Source organism: Spinacia oleracea, chromosome 1 (assembly GCF_020520425.1).
Source record: "Spinacia oleracea cultivar Varoflay chromosome 1, BTI_SOV_V1, whole genome shotgun sequence".
Lineage (NCBI taxonomy): Eukaryota > Viridiplantae > Streptophyta > Magnoliopsida > Caryophyllales > Amaranthaceae > Spinacia > Spinacia oleracea.
The window spans coordinates 39,414,016-39,420,766 of record NC_079487.1 but is presented as its reverse complement, the minus strand read 5'-3'; the positions used below and the strand labels follow the sequence as shown (position 1 = coordinate 39,420,766).

The following is a 6,751-nucleotide window of genomic DNA, read 5'->3' as shown; positions in this document are numbered from 1 at the left end:
GCAACATAATCAAGCTTTTGATCTCATGCATTTTAAGACATATTTAAAGCAATAAATAACTTAAAACATGCATAAGATATTTGTGATCTAGTATGGCCCGACTTCATCTTGAAGCTTTGACTTCAAAGTCCGTCTTGAAAATCTCCGTGGGAGGCACCATTTTCTTCAAATAGGATAAGCTATAACTAATTACAACTATTTGATGGTTCGCAGACCATATTTGAATTGAAAAATAACTTTGGTATTTTAGACCAATTACATTCAAATTAATGGTACGCAGACCATATTTTCTATCCTATTTGGGCCATACTAGTCACTTCATAACCTGCAAAACAGTACATATACAATATATACCATTCACCCATTCATTATCATGAATGGCCCACATAGCTGGTTAGTAAAACACATTATGCATCACGTAAACATTTGCAGCAATTAATCAAGGGCACCAATAATCTACCAATTATTCAGTCCTTATTAATTCTAATCAAGTTGTTTTAACCTTAAGGATTTGTAGACCTAATCAAGAGTTTATGACTAAAAAGCGCTCCCACTTAAACCAATAAATTCATATGCTTTACCAATTTTAAACATAAAAATGTATTTCTAGTCCAACCGGAAACATACAAATTTAATTAAAATTTAAAGCTCATATCAATTTATAATTGAATCCAAAAATTTAATTTAATTTCAGTCGTATTTAAATTAATTCATGATTTTAATTTTAGTAAAATAATTAGAATAAATAACATTTATTATAATTATAATATTCAAAATTAAAATCCAAGAAAATAATTCAAATTATTAATTTTAAAATCAATTAAAATTACGTGAACTGAAATTTTCAAATTAAACATTCAAAACGATCTAATCGTAACGCAAACACCCTACGCGTTGCACGCCCATGGACCGTACGCACACAGCCATTGCTGGCCATGTGCGCGCAGCCCATGCGCTCGTCGCATAGCTGCTGCTTCCCTATCGCAAGCCTCCGCACACATTGTGCTCGCTGCGCGCGCCAGCGCTCATCGCACGCGAGCTATCGCTCGCAGTGCGCGCGCGCGACATCGCTCGCTGGGCGCGCGACATCGCTCGCTGGGCGCGCGAGCCATCGCTCGCTGGGCGCGCGACATCGCTCGCTGGGCGCGCGACATCGCTCGCTCCGCGCGCGAGCCATCGCTCGCTGGCGCGAGCCATCGCTCGCTGGGGCGCGACATCGCTCGCTGGGCGGGCGACATCGCGCGCTGTGCGCGCGAGTAATGCTGGGCGCAGCGCTCGTGGCACGCGAGCTTGCGCTCGCTGCGCGCGAGGCTGCGCGCTCTTGTGCGAGGCAGCGCGCGCTGTGGCGCAGCTCGCTTGCTGCCCACACGCGACTGCCTTGGCTCGCCCTTCGCCCATGCCCATTCGTTCATTGCTCGTGGCACACGACACAAGGCAGGGCTGCTGCCTTGTGCTCGTGCACTACGCCCTTGCTCATTGCATTCGTGCCGCACGGGCGACGAGCTCCCTTGCTCGTCGTCGCATGCCCGCATTATACAACACCCCTTAAGGGTAACACGAAGCGTCCATTGCTTCGTGCGTGCAAGTTTTATGAACGAATCGCATAAAAATTTAAAATTTATATTTAAAATTAATGACAAATTAATAAATAATATTAATTTCATAATTTTATGGCGAAAAATCGAAAATTTATTATCCAATTGATTTCCGATTGTTATGGATTCAAGTCTAGGTCATAAAAATTTAAAATTTATCGTAAATTTACAATTTTTATGGTGGTTTTTAATCATAGGTTTTTAATTAAATTACAATTAATTATGAAAATCAAATTAATTCTAAATTATTCTAATTTTCAACAAATTAATCATAATTACAAATTAGATTGCATAATTAATAAGACTAGGCATTCAAACTTGTTAAACATATGCAGTAGGTCAATCAAAAATTCAAGATTTATCAACAAGAATCGCAAATATTTAATTTAACATCTTAAATTTACGAAATTTTGCATTCGAAAAACTAAAACCTTCGAAAAGTCATAGTTAGGCTTCGAATTTGAGAATTCTGGGTTCGGCAGAAAAATACTTTTTTTGTCAAAATTTTAGAATGCCTTTTACATGCGGAATTGACACAAAAATCACTCAATTCGGATGAGTAACGAAGAAACTGCCGAAAAACTGCGTACGTATAATTAAATAAACGCAATTTGCAATTAATTAACAATTACGAAAATTAATCACCCCTTTTAATTCTTGCAAATTTGTAATATTTAACCATGTTCATGCAATTTAGATTATGAAAATAATAAGGGGCTCGTGATACCACTGTTAGGTTATGATTCATATGACAGTTCATAAATCATGCGGAAAAACCATAAAGCCAGGAAACATATTATTTACACATAATCATTTAGCATAGTTTAGATGCATACTCTTTGTTGCGTGCCTTCCCTAGCTGCGCCCGAACCGAACAAGAACAAGTCTTTAGGACTCCAAGTGTCGTCCCTCCGTAGATAGTCCACAGCACGTCCGGATCCGCCTTAAGATTGACCAACTAGAATCGCCCTTAAGGTTCTAATATTTTCGGTTAGGTAGGCAAGAATATTGGCTGATTTTTCTGCTTAAAAATCTTAGTTTTGAATACTTAAAACTTGTGTATAAATAATGACCCCTAGGCCTTTATTTATAGAGTTATGGAAACGGAATCGTAATCCTAGTAGGATACGAATTAATTGAAATTAGAATCCTACATGAATTCTATTTAATTAATTTATCCAATTAGGAATAGGATTTTAATCATACACTAACTCTGTAGATTTAGGAATCACGCATGAGCACAAACTCACACACACACGGCAGCCACAAGGGCTGCCCATGCGCGTGCGAGCAGCAGCCCACGCAGCGCGGCCCACGCATCCGTGGCCTTGGTGTGCGCTGGGCCTGCCTTGCGGTAGGCCTGGGCGCTGCCTTGGCTGGGCTTGTGGCGCGCGTGCTTGCTGGGCGATGGCCCGGCTTCGCGCTGGGCCTTCGTCCGGCAGGCCTCGTCCGATGCTAATTCGTACGATACGCTTCCGATTAAATTTCCAGTTCCGGAATTTATTTCCGATACGAACAATATTTAATATTTCCGATTCCGGAATTAATTTCCGTTTCGAACAAATATTTAATATTTCCGTTTCCGGAATTATTTTCCGATTCCGGTAATATTTCCGATTCTGACAATATTTCCGTTTCCGGCAATATTTCCGATTCTGGTAATATTTCCATTTCCAATAATATTTTCCGATACGTACCATGTTTCCGTTTCCGGCAACATCTACGACTTGGATAATATTTATATTTCCGATACGATCCATATTTCCGTTTCCGGCAATATCATCGTTTCCGGAGTATTCATTTCTTGCCTGTGACGATCTTAGCTCCCACTGAAACCAAGATCCGTCGGTTCCGAATATTCATAGATGGAGTATTTAATGCCATTAAATACTTGATCCGTTTACGTACTATTTGTGTGACCCTACGGGTTCAGTCAAGAGTAAGCTGTGGATTAATATTATTAATTCCACTTGAACTGAAGCGGCCTCTAGCTAGGCATTCAGCTCACTTGATCTCACTGAATTATTAACTTGTTAATTAATACTGAACCGCATTTATTAGACTTAACATAGAATGCATACTTGGACCAAGGGCATTATTTCCTTCAGTTTGTAAGTCGCAGGTTCAACACTTTCAAGTAATAGAACGTCATAGATCTCGTTCGTCAAAATACCTAAGTACCTTTCCGGTTGAGATCTATATCTTTGCGATCTACGCGGGGTAACATTTCTAGATTGACCATGATTCTTACCAGATTCTTCTAAAGATCTCTGAGTTTCATCCTGAATGTCATTTTGAGCATTCTCTAGAGTTTGTTGTTCGACTCGAATTTCTTCGAGGTCTACTTTTCTCCCACTTGTCATTTTGGAAATGTGATCTTTCTCCAAAAAGACACCATCTCGAGCAACAAACACCTTGTTCTCTGATGTATTGTAGAAGTAATACCCCTTTGTTTCCTTTGGATAGCCCACAAGGATACATTTGTCAGATTTTGGATGAAGTTTGTCTGAAATTAATCGTTTGACGTATACTTCACATCCCCAAATCTTAAGAAAAGACACATTTGGAGGCTTTCCAAACCATAACTCATATGGAGTCTTTTCGACAGCTTTAGACGGAGCTCTATTTATAGTGAGTGCAGCTGTATTTAGTGCATGTCCCCAAAATTCTAATGGAAGTTTGGCCTGACCCATCATTGACCTGACCATGTCTAGCAAGGTTATGTTCCTCCGTTCCGACACACCGTTCCATTGTGGTGTTCCAGGAGGAGTCAATTCTGATAGAATTCCACATTCTTTCAGATGGTCATCAAATTCATAGCTCAGATATTCACCGCCTCTGTCAGACCGCAGTGCCTTAATCTTCTTGCCTAATTGATTCTCTACTTCACTCTGAAATTCCTTGAATTTGTTAAAGGATTCAGACTTATGCTTCATTAGGTAGACATAACCATATCTACTGAAGTCATCAGTGAAAGTGATAAAGTAGCTGAAACCACCTCTAGCATTTGTACTCATTGGTCCACATACATCTGTATGGATTAAACCCAATAGTTCATTTTCTCTTTCTCCAACTTTAGAGAAAGGTTGCTTTGTCATTTTGCCAAGTAAACATGATTCGCATTTACCATAATCCTCTAAGTCAAATGGTTCTAGAATTCCTTCCTTTTGAAGTCTTTCTAGGCGTTTCAAGTTTATATGGCCTAATCGACAATGCCACAGATAGGTGATGTAATACCCCAAAATTTTAAGTATATTTTAGATGGACTAGGTAAATAATTTGTATTGATTTTGTTATTTAAATAAAGTTTTAGTAATTTAACAAAATTTTAGTTTATAAACTGATTTTTGGATTTTTGGATTTTTATTAATTATTTTATGAAAATTTAAATTTAGTAGAGCTAACTAGACCCTAAACTTGACCTAGCCTATAAATACACTTGACAAAAAAAAAAAACCTAGCCGTGTATACAATGATCTCTCAATGAAAATCATGCCTCCGTACTGCTATCAGCCTATCACCATTCTTATCATCCCTCCATCAATATTAGAAAAGTGTTAGGCTTCAAAATCACCATTACCCTTCTCCTTCGGATGTTGGATCCTATACCATCATAAATGTCGATTGATTGTTGCTCTGCTATCTCTGCTCACTACAATTAGGCGAACCCTTCTTCCTCCTCGTCGTGGGTGAGTGAGCTATAAAACCTTGTTTCGTTTCCCAGTTTTAGAACAAGCATATAAATTATTGAGTAATATGTATTCATTATATATTAGAGAAGTTTTCTACTTTTTGGATTTTTGAAGTCAAACATTTTACAGATTTAAGAATTTCCTACCGATTTTGTTAAATAAATATCTGATAATGATAGTAGATGATTTAGTAAAAGATGACTCTGATTGTTTGAACTTAAAACTTAAGCTTTGACTTTTGGTTAGGGTTACGTAATGAGTTTCAACTCCAATCATGTGTGAGATTTTGTCCAACTATTTCGGTTAACTAGTAGGGTAGAAGATTGATCAACATCCTTGTGTATTGTTGTAGATGAGGGATACTGATAAAGGATGTTACTATACACTTTCGGGGATTGACGTGCTCAAGGTAATTTTCAATGTTCATCACCCTTAGATCCCGTTAGTAAGAATATTTTGGACATATCTATGTGTTATTATGTGATAGGGAGATAAAGTGTGTTATATATGGGCTATTTGAGTTTACGGGTGTGTATAACATTGATATTATTATGTAAATTCTATTTGTACTACTATCATTATTTTACGAAATCAAACACCTGAATATTTATTTTGCAATGTAGATACGAGTTGGTTTGGTTAACAATGATTATGGTTTGCAGGAGTATAGGCGTATAGCCTATAATTATTGGAGTTGAATCAATACATTAAAGTGGTGATATTAATAATCGATTATTTGTGTAATTGCGATTCTGGGTGTGTGAATACTTGAACTATATGCTTTAACCTTATTAAAATACTAATTACGAAAAGTGTAATCTCAAAGGGAAAAGCCCGTAAGGGTTAGGAACAGGTTGCCCTTCTAGATGTTGTTCTATTGGTGCACTTTAGTGGAGACCCGGTAGGCTTCTAGTAGGTTTCTATTATTCTGTATTAAACTTTCTGCTTAGTCTTCCTCCTAATTCTATTGGTGCGCGGTCGCGGAGACCCATAGTTAATTAGTGAGGGGTGTGCACACTAGGGACATTCTGTACTCATCTTACTTTGGCCATTCTCAAGGGTTACGCGCGACCCTTAGCGTTCTCTTTCCCTCACTTAATTAATATTGACCTTATGTGATGAGTTTAATAATGGAATTATTAAATTGATACTTGTTGTTTAATTATTTACTTTATGTACTCAAAACGTTTTTCAAACTAAAATTATTTATTTTACGGGATGGAGTTGGAATTACTCAGTTTATCTAATTTTTGGGAGTTTGTCTCTCTTGTCTCTTTTCTATTTATTTTTGCAGGTTGGTAAAGGTACTTGGCTATGAGTGAGGAGACGCTTAGAATAACCACCTAGTCAAGAGACAATTTCTATTCCAGTCTAAGTTGGATTTTGTTATTTATTTTATTGGGATTAATTGGTTGTAATATTTTATTGGCCACCTTTAGACCACTTAGTTAATTTTGACTTTAA

At 37.7% G+C, this 6,751-nt stretch overlaps 1 long non-coding RNA gene across 1 annotated transcript; it reads left to right on the top strand.

Annotated features, from left to right (window-relative positions):
- Positions 1-5,051: 5,051 nt before the first annotated feature.
- LOC130465831 (uncharacterized) lies at positions 5,052-6,751 on the top strand. The gene is made up of 3 exons (XR_008925848.1): positions 5,052-5,284; positions 5,640-5,696; positions 6,582-6,751. It is a non-coding gene; the product is annotated as an uncharacterized lncRNA (long non-coding RNA).